The sequence below is a fragment of the Lagenorhynchus albirostris genome, unplaced genomic scaffold (assembly GCF_949774975.1).
Source record: "Lagenorhynchus albirostris unplaced genomic scaffold, mLagAlb1.1 scaffold_97, whole genome shotgun sequence".
Taxonomy (NCBI): Eukaryota; Metazoa; Chordata; class Mammalia; order Artiodactyla; family Delphinidae; genus Lagenorhynchus; species Lagenorhynchus albirostris.
The window spans coordinates 13,450-29,987 of record NW_026783632.1 but is presented as its reverse complement, the minus strand read 5'-3'; the positions used below and the strand labels follow the sequence as shown (position 1 = coordinate 29,987).

At 37.7% G+C, this 16,538-nt stretch overlaps 1 non-coding gene across 1 annotated transcript; it reads right to left on the bottom strand.

Annotated features, from left to right (window-relative positions):
- Positions 1–232: 232 nt before the first annotated feature.
- On the bottom strand, positions 233–338 carry LOC132514373 (U6 spliceosomal RNA). Its single transcript, XR_009538764.1, has one exon. It is a non-coding gene; the product is annotated as a U6 spliceosomal RNA (small nuclear RNA).
- Between the last annotated feature and the right edge of the window lie 16,200 nt (positions 339–16,538).

Here is a 16,538-nt window from a genome sequence, read left to right as displayed (position 1 = left end):
AAATAATAAATAAAAGTAAATAAATAAAAATAAATTAAAAAAATTATTCATAGACAATTTTAAATGCAAAATGATTCAAAATTATAGGAGAAAACATAGAAAGAAAAACATATGAGCTTGGGTTTGGTCATGTAGATCGTAAGTGCTGAGTTTTCCTTTAATACAGTCGCACATCTTAATTTTTTTAAAGATTTTTTATGTGGACCATTTTTAAAGTCTTTATTGAATTTGTTACAGTATTTCAAAAATATGGAATTTGCATGTCATCCTTGCATAGGGCCATGCTCACCTTCTTGGTATCATTCCAGTTTTAGTATATGTGCTGCCGAAGCAAGCACCTCGAGCACTGAGTTTTAACACACAACACAAAAAAGGGCAGTCCACAAAGAAAAATAGGTAATATTGTGAACTTTATAAAATAAAGATTTCTACTCTGTGAAAGACCTTATTCAGGAAATCAAACAACAAGTCACAAACTGGGAGAAAAATATTTGCAAACACATATCCATTAAAGGATTTGCCTCAAATATACAAAGACCTCTAACACCAGTAACCCCATTAAAATTAGGGAAAGAACTAAACAGACACCTGGCCAAAAAATATACACAGATAGTACACACAAATATACTCAACATCATATACCATCAGTAATTACAAATTAATACAGCAATGATATATCACTATTCACCTATTAGAACTGTCACCTGAAAACTGGGTTCCCCTCTTGATGGGTGCCAAAGCCGAAAGACAACCGAGCTGAAGATGGGGAGAACGAAGGATTTATTACTTGCAGCAAGTGAGGAGAACACTGGGGATCTTTCCCAAAGCAGTGTCTCCCTGAAGAGAAAAATTGCGGAAGTTTTAAACCAAGGATAAATGCATATTCATGAAGGGGCTTGGGCAGTCTACAGCGTCCAAGCTTCAGTTGCTTGAAGTCGGGAGGGTCAGGAGGGTCAGAAAAGGTCAATGTCATCCATTAGGTTCCAGCTGACCTGGTGGTTGAGCACTTTGGGATAATCTTTACATCAAAAGAGAACTGGGAGTCTTTACAACTGATATATTATCTTTGCTATTGTTATTTCGCTTGCCTGATTAACAGTCATTTGTTTCTACATTCTCTTGTTCCCTTAAGATATTAATTACTGAGTCTTGTTCAACAGCAAGCACTGTGGCCAGGCTAAGATCACAGAATGGTTTAGGCCAAAACTGGCTTCTCTTCTGTCAAGAAAGTCATGACTGGTTTTCTTTCTCTGGGGACACCCTACCCTATCTGCTTAAAAGATCCTCCCCTTGAGATATTTCACCCCTCAATCTTGAGGGGTATGATTTTTTTATATATTCTTACAATGTCAATTACTTAGCCATAAAGACAGATTGAACTTCTTATCCACACCAAATATTGGATGGCACTCAAAAACATTAAGTAAAAGTGTCAGACATAAATGTGTACATTTTGATTTGCATCATTTTTATGAATTTCAAGAACTGGACAAACTAATGTATGTTTATACAAATCAAGACAGAGCCTGCATACGGTGGAGTAAAAAGGTAGGTTCCTCCCTAGTTTATGAAATGCTTTACCCACAGCCCTTAGTTCACTCTTTGACCAAGGTGTGAAAATACCTGAAGCAGTTAGTCTGCAGCCTCCAGTGGTTTTGTTGTAAATGATAGCTGCGTAATAGTCCCTTCAGAGTAGAAGTGCAGTTTGGACAGAGAATTAGTAAAACATGAGTACTCGGGTGAAGATGGAAAGGGGCGAGCAGTAGGGTTCATGTCAGTCCCTCGTATTTTGTTTTAGGTACATTTTGTGTCTTTAATTTCACATTAGACTTTTGTAATGAGTCATTTAATGAAGCTATTTTGGAGTCATGAAGCCTTTTGTAAGCTTCTGCATACCAATTGAAGTAGGCATCCTTTCTGTCTCTATGCTTTGGGATTCCCTTTTTCTCAAGTGCACTTCTTAAGTGAACGATCACATTTCCCGTAATTGTCATTGTAATTCTAGGTTGTTTTTAGTAAAATCTCACCATTTTGTTAGATATTTGGAACTTTCGAGAGTATAGTTGTTAAACATAAGGTAACAAGGTATGCTGGGAAATGGCACACTCAACTCTTCAGACATAAGAGATTCCACTTCTTTCAGTCAGGCTTTTGGGTTTCTTGGAGCCAAACCAATCAGCTTCCAGTATATCCAAGATCTCCATGAGCAACTAGCCTTTACTTAATATCCACCCAAGGCCTCCCACTTGACCCAGTCTAGCTCAAATTGGACCCAATTTGATCCTGGACCCAGTCCATCTCCATCCGTAACCACCAATAATTCCCATGGAACTGTGGACTGAGGGTAAGGATTGACCAGCAGACCTCAGAGAAAGGGGGCTGCAGGCTGATTCCACATGAATGGAGCACTGCAGATGTCACCACGGTTCCTAAGGTGGAATTCAGGGAAGGATTCCAGACAAATGGGGAAATGCAGACAAAACGGTTACCAGCGCTCAGTATGGCATCCAGGGTCAGTGCTCAGGGCTGGGGTTTTCCCCTGGGAACTGTGGTCTAAAGCCAATTAGATCGGGAGCTCAAACACAAATACAGCAGAACTCAACCAAGAACTTGCCAAGGGCTCTCGAAATGGCAAGAAAGACAGTGAACTCCGAACAAGGCTTGTGGGGCATGATGATGCCTGTGTTACTCCTTGTCTCTGAATGTGGTCAGAAAACCACTTCGGAGATTGTCGCTGCCACGAATCTGTTAGAAAGCAAAATCCAACCGAGTAAATCTGAAGATGTATTTGGCTTTGTTAGGTGATACATGAACTGGCCAGCATCCCATCTAGAATCTAAAAGAGTGCTCCCAGGGGTTGTACAAAATGAAAAAAATTTATGTAAACAAGGGTGAGACAAGGAAGCGATTAGCAAAAGAAAAGATTATTTTTAAGGGCAGGATAACTTCTTCAGGCAGAAGGGCAGGGCAGGTGTTTCATCATGCAGATTGTTTCTTCCTCCTCTAAGGGCTGGAGAGGACCTACCTGGCAGCTCGCCTCACTGGTGCTGACCAGAATATTCCAGACTAGTTGATTAAGTATACATTTCTGATGAGGGTTGAAAATGCACTTAGGTTTGGCATTAGGGCTTTAGTGCTAATGATGCAATGTAAGGCCTGTGATTTGTTGGTGTTTTTACCACTATCTACTTGCAAGCTGTATGAAACACAATTATCTTTCAGTGATTGGAATCTCATCACCCTTGGGTAATGCACATAGTGTAGCATTTTTACAAGTGTAGACTTTTAAAAAACAAAGTCTCATACCAGTTACTTGCAAGCTGTGTTCAGCACAGCACTGTTTCAATGACAAGAAATGATACTCATTTATGATATGTGTACTGAAATGTTAAGAAAATTTAAATTACTTGTGTTAAGAAAACTTCTTAGAAGCCAGTTACAATCTGCGTTAGGCAGTGTTCTCTCCGTGAAGTGTTTAGTAAGCCTTCTTTAAAGAAGTTTGTTACAAGCAAATTGCAAGCTGGGTACAGCAAAGTATTGTTTCAGTGAATGGAAGTGATACTATTCTGTAATGTACGTTGTGAAGCGTTTAACAAGACTTGTAAGGAAATGTTTCTTACAAACTCCTGGCAAATAGCATTGAACACAGAATTCTTCCAGTGCAGGGATGTGATACCTCTTCTGTCATGCATGGAGTGATGTGCTTCACGAGACTTGTAAAAAGGTGTTTCTTTAAGGCCTCTTTCAAGGTGCATTTACAAGAGGGTTCTGTGAGTGGAATTGATAACCATCCTGTAAGGTAGGTCATGAAAACCCATTCTGTGAGCATGTACTGATGTGTTTAGTAAGGTATTAAAGACATTTCTTATAAGCTACTTGCAAGCTGTGTTCAGCCCAGCGTTCTTTCTGTGCAATGAATTGACACTTGTGGAATGCATTTATTTTAGTGTATAAGCAAACCTGCAATAAAGATTTTTCTGACAGGTACTTATAAATTGTGTTTAGCACAGCATTGTTTCAGTGAATGGAAATGACACTCATCTATGATACATGTACTGGACATGTGATTCACTGAACTTGTGTTAAGGAAACTTCTCACAGGCCAGTTACAGCCTGGATTCAGCAGAGTGTTCTCTCAGTGAATGGATGAGATATGCTTTCTGTTGTTCATGCAGTCCAGTGCTTAATAAAACTTCACTAGAGAAGTTTCTTATGAGCAAGTTGCAAACTGCATACAGCAAAGGGTGCTTTAAGTCAATGGGAAGGATACTATTCAGCATCCATATAGTAAAGCATTTAACAAGACGTGTAATAAAATGTTTCTTACCAACTCCTTGTGAATGGCATTGACTACAGAGTTCTTGCAGAGCACGAGAATGATATATCTTCCGAAGTGCATGTAGTGATGGGCTTACCAAGAATTCTAATAAAATGTTTCTTTTAAGTCTATATTCAAGGTGCATTCACATCTGTGTCCTTTCAACAAGCGGCGATGATATCCACCCTGTATGGGAGGAGTGAATACCCATTCTGTGAGCATACGTTTAACAAGGCATGGAAGACATTCCTCATACTTGCCAGTTGCATTCAGCTTACTGTTTTTTCTCCAAAAGGAATTGATACCCACTTTGTAGCGCATTTACTGTAATGTATAAGCAGACCTGTGATAACGATTTTCTCACAAGTATTTTCAGATTGTGGTCAGCACAACCTTGTTTCAGTGAATGAAAATGATACTATTTATGTGATATGTGTACTGAAATGTTCATAAAACTTGTGTTAAGGAAACTTATGTTTTTTTAACTAATTAATTTAATTTTGGCTGTGTTGAGTCTGTTGCTATGTGCGGGCTTTCTCTAATAGCGGTGCGCGGGCTCTAGGAGCATGGGCTTCGGTAGCTGTGGCATGTGGGCTCAGTAGTTGTGGCTCTCGGTCTCTAGAGTGCAGGCTCAGTAGTTGTGGCGCACAGGCTTAGTTGCTCCATGGCATGTGGGATCTTCCTGGCCCAGGGATCGATCTCGTGTCCCCTGCGTTGTCAGGCAGATTCTTAACAACTGTGCGAAAAAGGAAGCCCCAAGGAACCATCTTAAAGGTCAGTTTCATGTTCTCTCAGTGAAGGGAAGAGATACACCCTCTGCTGTTGATGGACTCAAGTATTTAATAAGACTTCAGTAAGAGCTTCTTACAAGTAAGTTGCAAGCTGTGTATATCAGAGGGTGCTTTCAGTCCATGAAAGTAATACTTACTCTGTGATACATGGAGCGAGTGAACTGTTTACCAAGATTCGTAATTATGTGTTTCTCAAAGTCTACTTAGAAGGCAGGGACCCAGTGAAACCAGGTGAGTGATGATGGTGCCATAATTAAGGTAGTGACAGCAGACATGACACAGAGTTGAAGGAATCAAGATAGTAGGATGTGTGGGGTTAAGATCCGGCTGTTAGAATCATGTAAAGTGTCGTGGAGAGGAAGGAAATTGAGACAGAGAGTATGGGTGAATCGGGTATTTTGTACATGGGGGAAAGGAGGAAGGCTAATTAAATCTGTGAGTGGTCTGTTGAGCACGTTACTAGAGATTTCAATTGAGTTACACACAGAGGCAGACAGCAAGAAGAGAGAGATGGTCTGCACATTAAGACTTGGCAGTTTGTTGCAATGTTGGCAGTCAGCTCCCTCAATCTGCAGGATTCAAAATATCTTATAAATTGATAGTAGTGACATTGGGAGAAATTCCTGCTTATTTTTTTAACAGAAAAATGACTGCTGGGGGAATTAAATTATTTAGCGCAAAATTATGACCTCAATCAGGAAAAACCAATTGGAGATTTTATCAGATTCAAATCCTGAGAAGAACAGAGACAGAAATAAGGATTACATCTTCAGATAGATTTTCTTTGTATACATGTTTTCCTACTTTCTGATTAATCAAGCTGTGATCTCTTCCATACAGTGTCCAATGATGCAGCCTGGATTAAAATGTAGTTCAAACACTGTGAATAAGCATCAGCATTTTTCTTTTCTTACTTATGAACTTGGCTTAAAGAAGAAGATTTTCATTTTTTTTTGGGCGGAGACTGTGAAATGAATTAATCATTTTTTTAAATTCTGTTTTTATAATGCTTGATTTTATGACATCTTAAGAAGTGTGCTGGTTGAGGAGGGACTGCCCCTTCTGAGGCTAGCCGCTTCTTAACAGGGCTCAGAAGCACTTATTTCATGCACAAACCAGCAGATTCAGAGTCTACAGCTCTAATAACCACCTTATCTAACTCTCACACATCAAGCCAATATTTCCCCTGCCATACTTCATCTCAGGGCCAGGTTCCAGGCAACTAGGGACCACCCCAGAGGCCAAAAGCACTGGCATTGTTCAGACTAGGCAATCCTAAATCATTTACTCTGCCCTGCTTTACCTTTCCTTGGAAACCCAACAAAGTCTCTGGCTCAGGCTCCCCCCTTGCTCCTGACTCCTGCCCCTTGTTAAAACCTGGTGCTTCCCCTGTGGCCCTGTGGTCCCTCTGGGACCTGTGAGAAGAGTAACCTCCTTCCTTCTAAGCCTGTTCTCACCTTTTGCATTGGCCACACTGACTTTACCCCACCACATCCAACATTTACATTCCTAGAACATGAAGAAAGAGTTATCGTGGGGAACATGGATTGTGACAGATGTAAATAATTAATAATTGAGATGGGAAGTGAAAATGGACCAGAAGAACATCCCAGTGGGATGTGTGTCTGTCATAGGGAAATGAGTAATTAAACTATTAAGATAATTTTTCTCCATCATTTCTCTATAGTTCTATAGATTATTATTTTGCCATTTTACTAAGGTTTGAGGGACACATTTTTGTGAGTAAAACAGTTGAATATGAAAGACCATTTTCATGAATTTTGGCTGCCTGAAACATTATCAAAGTAAGAATTATCTGAAGGCAAGTTGATGCATAATTAATAAGAGGATAAAAAAATGAAAGATTCTACATTTCAAAGTTTGTGTTAATTCACAGATGTAAGAGTTGGAGCTAAATTACAGCCTATCATTTAACAATGATTCCACAATACAGGGATGCTAGTTAATGACAAGTTTCTGAACTCATTTATTCATTACACATTTACTCAACCAATCAATATTACGTGTCTATTATGTGTCAATCACTCTATCTATGGGCTGAGGGTATAGTAGTAAACAAGAGACCAAATGTTTTATCCCTAAAGAGCTTATATTACTGTGGGGTGGGAGAGGTGAAAACCTAGTTACAGGTAAGTACTCTAAGAGGTGTATGATAAAGTTTTCACTGAAGAATAAGTGACTCGTATTCTGGGCTCAAAATTAAATTTTAGACTTCCATTTTTGGCAATATGCTGGAGTGGATTATCTCAAAAGTTTTTAGTGACAGTATTATAGAATACCAGAATAAAATATTTATATATCCTCCACCATCTGAAGGCATAGTTCAGTTTACAAGAAAATAGTGACTTTCTCAGGTGCTAAAAGGTGAACAGGGAATTGAAATGCAAAAGAAATGAAATCCATGCAGTAGAGGGTGTGGAAAGTGGCTCTTTGTAATCCAGTAATTTAGGCATTTACATCAGGTAGAGGATGGAACCTTGCTTCTTTTGAAATTGGATGATAGAATTAAGATCCAGAAATAAAACTGAGAGCACAAAAAGCTCTCTTCTCAGATGAAAGCTGTAGTACAACAAAACAAAACAAACACAGAAACAAAACAAACAAGAAAACTCTGCCAACTCATACACACAAACATAAAATGAAATTGTCTATCTTGACTTAGACTCTGAGTTGGGATAATCATCATCCATATTTATCAGTTTATACATTGGAGTTTTAGATTGAATTTTTACCATCCATGAGATTAGGAGCCCTCAGTGAAGGTACTAATAAGAAAATTTTTCTGTTCATGGCAATACCACTAGGGATTCCTTATCACAACCAAATCCAAATGTCTCTGGATGGACAAGGCCTCTATCCAGGTCATAAACTGTTCCTACAGAGTAAGCTCGGCTGAGTATGAGTTCAAAGTCAAAATTCCAAAAAATAACACCTGGGAACAATCCATCATTAATGAGATTCAGTAGCAAAAAAAAAAAAATCCCCAATATTAGAATCTACTACTCCCAAACTTGAGACAATAGAAGAGTTATACACTAAATTAAATATTTGTTATTACTAAGAACATGAAAGACTTAAGCACATAAAAATTTAGAGGCTCTAAAAGGTGAAAAACCAGCTTTGAAAGAGAACCAACTCAAAACTTCTATAAATAAAACTTTTTATTCATTCAAAATAAACAGAACTCGCAATGAATAAGCTTAACATGCAAATTATACACACTGAGGAAAAATAATTAGCAAATATAGATCTGAAAAATATCTTTAATGCTGCATAGAGAAAGTAAAGAGAAGGAAAATAAGAAACAGTGAAGGTAGAGTGAGGATTGCACTATGCCTCGAGAAGGTATTTCAGAAAAAAAGAAATAGAGAACAGGGAAGAAATAAAATTAAAACAGACTATAACAGAGAGTTTTTAAAAATTGATAAATGTATCCTCAGTTTGAAGAGTCATGAGTCCTGACCAAGATAAAAATAAATGCATATCTTGGTATGTTTTATAGAAATCACAAAACTCAACAAAACAATATTTTACAAGCATAAAGAAAAGAGAGATTACTTAGAAATTAATGACCATGAGAATTATATCTGACTTTCTCATCTGAAAGAGTCAAAACTATAAGACAATGAGAAAATATCTCCTAAGTGGTAAGTTAAAATAACTGTTCTATAGAATAATATGTTTACTGTACCATGATGGAGAAAGGGTGAAATAAAGTTGTTTACAGACACAGATTGAGAGGGAAAAAAGCCCCTTGTTGAAAGTAGGTATATGGCTAAATGATATACCTTACAAAATAAAAAAATGACCCTGGAAAGTAAGGGTGAAATACCAAAAGTAATGGTCAGTGCAGAAACCGATGTGCATACTGGTCGATCTAACCAAGACTTGACAACATAAAATAACGGTGATGCTGCTGACGGCCATGACAACGACCATGGTGATGGTGGTAAGTCATCCCGGAAGGGCAACGGTAAGAAAGAAGCACCGCAATCCTGGATGGCAAAGGCCGGACAGGAATAATAACAGTTAAAATTGTTAAAGTGCTGTTCAAGAATTGATAAAAGATATTGTCTAACTATAGACATGGTTTAGTCTAGAAATACAAAAATCCAACAAAAATTTTAAGGCTGGAGAAAGACTGAAAGAAAAATAAATGATATACCTTGTCAACACTTAAATATCAGATTAAGTAAACTTGAAGACAAAAAAGGAAAAAAAACCCCACCACATACTGTCATCAATGCAGTGGTTAAGAATCCACCTGCCAGTGCAGAGGACACGGGTTCAATCCATGGTCTGTGAAGATCCCACATGCCACAGAGCAACTAAGTCCATGTGACACAACTACTGAGCCTGCGCTCTAGAGCCCGCGCCTAGAATCTGTGCTCTGCAAAGAGAAGTCACCGCAATGAGAAGCCCACGCACCACAACTGAAAAGTAGCCCCACTGGCCGCAACTACAGAAAGCCCATGCACAGCAACAAAGACCCAATGCAGTCAAAAATAAAAAATAAATAAATTTTAAAAAAACAGAACAACAAACTGATAGGTTTGCTCTGGTGAACACATAGGACCCTGAACTCAAGATGTAGGAAATGTACATTATTTTAAAGTAATAACTAAAACATTTACATATTTGACCATATATTAGTTAATAAAGCTAATCTAAGCAAATATTAAAGCAAATATCATATACACTATATTCTTTGATCATAAATTAAATTAGAACTCAGTATAAATTAAGAACACCAAATAACTTGCAAATTTTAAAACATACTTCAAAGTAACTCATAAGCCCACCAAAAATGTCACATTGGATAACATATATTTAAAATTCTATGTTTCCAAATAAAATTATGTTGAAATATTTATAATTTTAGGTTTATTAAAAAAAATAAAAACCTGAGGGCTGAATCCATAACACCATTGAAGGAAAATGTTATAGCCTTAAAAGACTTATATTAGAAGAAAGGTTACAACTTAGAAACTTAATCATTCAAATCATAAAGTGTGTCAAACAGCACATCTAGAAATGTACTCGGAAAGAAGTGCAAAAAATAAGAGCAGAAATTAATGAACTAAAAAATACGAATGAGATGTAGGATCCGCATTATCAAAAACTGTTTCTATACAAAAAGAGAAATAAAATATTTAAAATGCTCTGTAAATAATTAAAGAGAGAAAAGAGTCTATGATAAAATTATTGTGTGTGTGTGTGTGTGTGTATAAATATAATCAGTGGAAGTTCTCCAAAGAAAGACATACTAGGATACATGTATACACACACACAGACACATAAGTTTGTATGTGTATATGTGTGTAAATATATAAATTGCATATACATAAAGATACTTATTTCAGGAATTTGTTCATGAAGTAGCGGCCAATCCAAAATTTGCAGAGCAGGCAATATGATCAATATGCCTTAGGAAAATGCAAATTAAAGCCATAACGAGATACCAGTATTAACCCATTAAGATATGTAAAATAAATAAGACCGACAACAAAAAATAGCAGTGAGGTAAAGCAAAACAATCCCTTATACATTGTGGTGGTAATATAAAATGGTTTAATCACTAGGGCTTGGCAAGTATTTTTATAAAGTTAAACACCTACTCTTGGTGCCAGAAATTCGACACCTAGGTACTTAAGAGAAATGAAAACATATATTAAATAAAAAGACTTAAACAAAAATGTTCATAGCAATTATATTCATAATAATTCCAAAGTAAAGAAAATCCAGATGTCCATCAACAGGAAAATGGATAAACAAATTATGGTAGGTTTACAGAATGGAGTACTACTCTGCAGTAAAAAGAAACAAACTACTAGTAACTTCTGATACAACGTTAATGAATCACAAAATATTATAATGAGTAAAAAACTCACATAAAATATGCATACTGTATGATTCTGTTTATATGAAGTGCTCAAATAGGCAAAATTAATGTTTCAATTAGGCATCCCTTTTGTATCAGTTTTGGTTCATTCTTGAGACAGATATCACACAGTAATTTAAAGAGGGAAGCTTTATTTTCTACTTTTTAAAAATATTTATTTTATTTTTAAAATGATTTTATTTATTTATTTTTGGCTGTGTTGGGTCTTCAATGCTGCCATGGGCTTTCTCTAGTTTTGGTGAGCGGGGGCTACTCTTTGTTGCATTGCACGGGCTTCTCATTGTGGTGGCTTCTCTTGTTGTAAAGCCTGGGCTCTAGGCACGTGGGCTTCAGTAGTTGTGGCACACGGGCTCAGTAGCTGTGGCTCACGGGCTCTAGAGTGCAGGCTCAGTAGTTGTGGCACACGGGCTTAGCTGCTCCGCGGCACGTGGGATCTTCCCGGACCAGGGCTCGAATCTGTGTCCCCTGCATTGGCAGGCAGATTCTTAACCACTGGGCCACCACGGGAGTCCCGAGGGAAGCTTTAATATAAAGAATCATTTTTAGGGATAAAAGTAAATCCTAAGCAGCACAAACACCTCTAAAGACAACAGATAGCAAAGTATAGGGAGCAGTCCCTACTCTAGAGTTGAAGCCTAGCACCCTAGAAATAAACATACGTGGAGAGGGTTCACTCCTGCACGGCTGAGACCCACGCCTTGAGGGAAACGCTGCAGCTCCCGCCCATGGTGGGTGAAGATCAGTGAGTTGCCTCAGGTCAGGGCTGGCAAGCAGGGATCCGCTCTCTTGTGCTCAGTGTAACTCAGTGGGAAGCCACCCAGTCGAGCTCCTGGGAGACTTGCAGCAGTGCCAGCTGAACTCGGGGGAAGCTGACCTCTGGCATGATGGCAAAACTCGCCGGGAAGCCGCCCATGAGGATGGTGTTAACAAGTCACTCTAGTCATCCACTCTCTGTGACACCTGTAACACCTGGGGAGCCATCTGGGGACGTCATGAAATTCACTGGAAGCTGCCCAGAAAATTACCCCTAAAACTCAGTACAAACGAGCACGACTGGGTGTCCAGCATGTCCCCCATCACTGTACACTACGGGAGCAAGCTGGGGAAAGCATGGCAGGGCCAGGGTGGGAAGACCCTCCTCCTCCAGTGTCCCTCCAGCTCCCATGACTGATAAAGTTTCACACTGTGCAAGATGGCAACAGAGAAAAGCATGCAAAATCCAGCTCTGGTATTGCACCTCAGGGCAAGAAAGGGTGGGTTTGGAGCAGAGATGCAACAAATTCATACCTGACACTTTCCATCCCTGTGGCACTCGGCTTACTATGAATTTCCTACGCATGTTGTTCTGGTTCAGGGAATCAGTACTGGTCTCTGGCACCGGTGGATCTGAGACTCAGTGATAACATGAGCTGAACATCTTGGAGGGAGGAAGTCCATGTTTTTGACCCCTCATAACTGCCATGCCCGCCACCATGGGCAGTTTGTTCAAAACTTTCTTGAAGGATGAAAGGGGAATGAGGCTGACTGACGTCCACAAAAAACATGATTGTTTTCCACCTGATTACTAAGAATCTCCTTAGACTTGGATGCCCTTTGGTACACATTTCTATGGGACACAAGGTCATCACAGTCTGTGCCATTCTGAGAGGTTCATCCACATAGCTATTCCCTAGAATTCCTGTCACATACCTTCTAATCCCATTCCTCCCAAGTCCTGAATATTCACCCAAACCGTTAGCAGTCGCCAATGAAACCGTGAGATCTGTACTTCTGTCCATCTCTCCCTCCAGATAGAGTGAACCACCAACATACTGCTAAACGTTTTGCTCACTGGGACTATTTTCCCAGGGATCCCCGACTCACATTGTAAATCTCCAGCTCTTCCCTTTCAGCTGCACCAGCGTATCACACAGACTGGTGCAGATCAGGTCAGGGCAGCGTGTCATAATGAACTTGCATGGTGTCCTCTTCACAGTTTGACACAGAAGACGCAATGCAGCAGGATGGCTGTAGAAGGGGGTGGATAGTCCCAACCTGCCTGGAGAGACAAAGTAAATTATTGATATTTAAAATTTTAGTCTTGCACTGATTATTTTACTTTACCTTTATTTTGTCCTCATTTTATATCTCTCCATCGTCCAAGAATGATATCTTAAGATTTCTTAAATTTGCTTGTATATTATGCTACATAATCTTTACAGTTTTACAGATTTTGCTTATATTTCTTGGCATTTTTTGTCCATAACAAAAACTCCAATTTTTATTTTTGTTCTCATTCTTCGTAATTACGGTCTTTTCCAACTTAAGGTCTTCTTTATAGGCATGCTTCTCCAAAAAACATCATTGTGAACAGCATATATTATTTCAGATACCACAATTTGTATTTTTTGAGGGTAACTGGCTACATAATTTGCAAAGTCCAGTGCGACATAAAAAAAAGGAGGTTCTTGTTCAAAAGCAAAAAATAAGGTGATTTCAAAGGTATTAAAATATAAAACTATCAACATTTTTCCTTTTGGCTCTGTTTTCTCTTTCTTTCTCAACTGGAAATAGTTTTAAACATTTGCTATCTCTAGGGTCATTATAAGTAAAAAGTTATAATTAAAAATTGTTACCATGAATTGTATCATTCATCTTTATATTATGCAGTGAGAACATTCAATGCAAATATAAGGTCATTTAACTCAGATGCATAATCGCTAAACTTCCACAATTCATATTTCATAGCTTCTAGATACGAAGGTATTTCATTCCTATCAGAAGAGAAGAAATCCTGTACGGATCGAACTCTGCTGATTTTATTTCAGGTCTTGACACGTGCACTTTCTAACAAAAGCTTTCTGCCTTCCGATACTTGGTCAGTAAGGAAAAGGACCCCTGGGCTGTTCTCCTTCCTTCCGTCATAATTTTCAGTGTTAAGTGGGTGGTTAATTCAGGGAAGTAACAGAGAAAGGGTTTCTTGGGTACAGATGTGTCATGGAATGCCATTTTCTTCTGTTTAAAGCAAATTCTGGTTTGAGTGCAAAGGGTGCCCTCTCAGGATTGTTGGTTTCCTCAGGTATTGTGTCACAGACCTCACACATTTGACTCCTGCACCTTGGAGTCCTGCAGAGGTCCCAGGAATCTTGGGACCACCAGAATCCCATGGCCATGGAGCATCACAAACTCTCGGTAATGGTGGCCATGCACACTGCACATGTCTCCTAGCTCATGCATGGATATGCTTGATTGTCCCATCAGACTTCACATACAAAACCTAAGTTCAGGGATCAAATAATTAAGCATTTTAAGAGAACAACAAGAGCACATTGCACCAAGCACTGGACCCTGTGCATAGGTCATGTGCCCGGGGAGTGCACCCTGTTGGAGAGGCACACAGCCTCTCATTGTGCTGCTGTACTGTTTGAATTGGGTGGCACTCGGAGAAAAAGGTGGCTTCTGCCACTAGGATTTTTCATCCACAAATTTCCTTCACTGACGTAAAACTCACTAAAATCCAAACCGTACAATGAGTGTTCATTCTATGACAAAATATAAAGAAGATATCATTATATACTAAGATTATATTTAAGGCAGTAATTTTGCGTTCTCAACCTATTTTACAAGTATATGGCCTTGAATCTTTAAAAGATATACTGTTCTGTAAACCTGAAGGACCCTTGTGTTTAAAAAGTTATTTGTTCTAGTTAATGATGACTTTTTAAATGACAGGTGTTTAATTTTAATATTTACCAGAAATTTAATTTAAGTGTTAGTGACATTTCAGTAAAATTCCTGTTCTTTCTACTGAACATGAAAAATAAAGTTGTTTTTATTTTCTTTAAAGACTACCTATTGGCAAATCTTAGATAATAAATTCCCAAGTTCTACTGTTTTCCAAACATATTTCTTTTTTTTCTAGCCTGTAATGATTGCTTTCTTGGTACTTCCCTCCTCTTTGATTAATTTCATGAAAGTTGTTGCTGTTGTAGTGTCAAGAAATAAATTCCCAGTGATTCTACAGAATAAGATACTATGGAATAGTATCTTATTCCATAAGATAGAGGAATTTGGGAGCCACTTCTCCTGAATCATCTGAGGTTTCATTTCTCTACTTCTATTTTATATTAACATTTTCTATATTCTCACTTGATTTAAACCCTGTCTGTAATCTGAGTATCATGAAGGGCATAAAATTAAAGAAAATAATTTCATATTCATAAATTCACTTACTATCTAGTAAGAGCTTACCATATGATGGAGAGCAGCTACTCCTTATTTAAAGGAATACTTAATTAAATCATTATCCTGTAGCAAAAGTCAGATGTTAAAAAGAAAATGAAAATAGAAAAAAGAAAGGGATAAAATAAAGACAGAAAACTTACAATAGAGAGAATTAATCAAATATAATTTCTGTTTCAGAAACAAGTTTGTTTTGAAAAAATTGTTTTTACCAGTCATTACTTTTTCTATATTATTCTTTCTTGTAGCATGGAATAGATATGAGTTCTTGAAATATTGATATAATTTTCTGAATATATTAAAGTATATTAATAAAAGTTGAGGGCTGAGCTTTAGCTTTTTTCCTATGACTTTTAAATTTAATAATTCCAATTGACTTGATGAAACACAAATAAATCAGTTGAGCTGAACCTCAACTGCAATATGTATATAAATAATTTTGCATTCAGATTGTGAAAGGACCAGAAACTGAAGTGACCAGAGTTGAGTTTTCTATTCTCTGAGGGATTGCTTAGAATAAACAAGGTATGTAATGAACTTCTGTAAAACATGTTGGAGACACAGTGACCTGGGTGTCCTGCAACTCAAACGCATAGATTAATAAAACAAAAAAGTCATTTTTGCAGTAAGCTATATGATAATATCAATCATCTTTACATGATCCAAGCAGTATATACAATTATTATTCTATATTCTGAATATTATGATGCTTTTGACCATTTTCAATGCACATATAGTCTCAGCACAGGATAACATTGGAACGTTCTAAAGAAAAGTGTTAATTTGCAGGCGGCCCAGGGGCCTGTCACTGTAATTCACAGAGAGAATTAGCTCTTCTCCATGTGCAGGAAATGAAGAAAGGAGAGAAAAAATGGTTAGTTGCTGTCATTTGAACACCGCCATTGAGTGTTGGAAAAAGTCATCCAGTATCCTCTTGTGGGCAGAGTAAACTATTTCAATGGAGAAATTCAGATCCATATCATTTAAGTATGTATGCCTTTTGACCTAAAAATTAAATTTCCAATAATTTGTTATTGAAAAATATCACAGTCTTGCACAGTTTTCTTTCATATTGAATACCCATTATAGTATTGCTTATATTGTGAAAAATCTTCAGTGGGAGATTGAATAAATAAATCCTCATGGTGGGAAATTTGGGGGCCACAAACATATTGGTTGTGGATTAATATATAATATACATATAATTATATAAAATATATTAACACATTAAAACATACAGCAAGTAATAAATAATAGATTATAATAATACACTTAATATTTATAA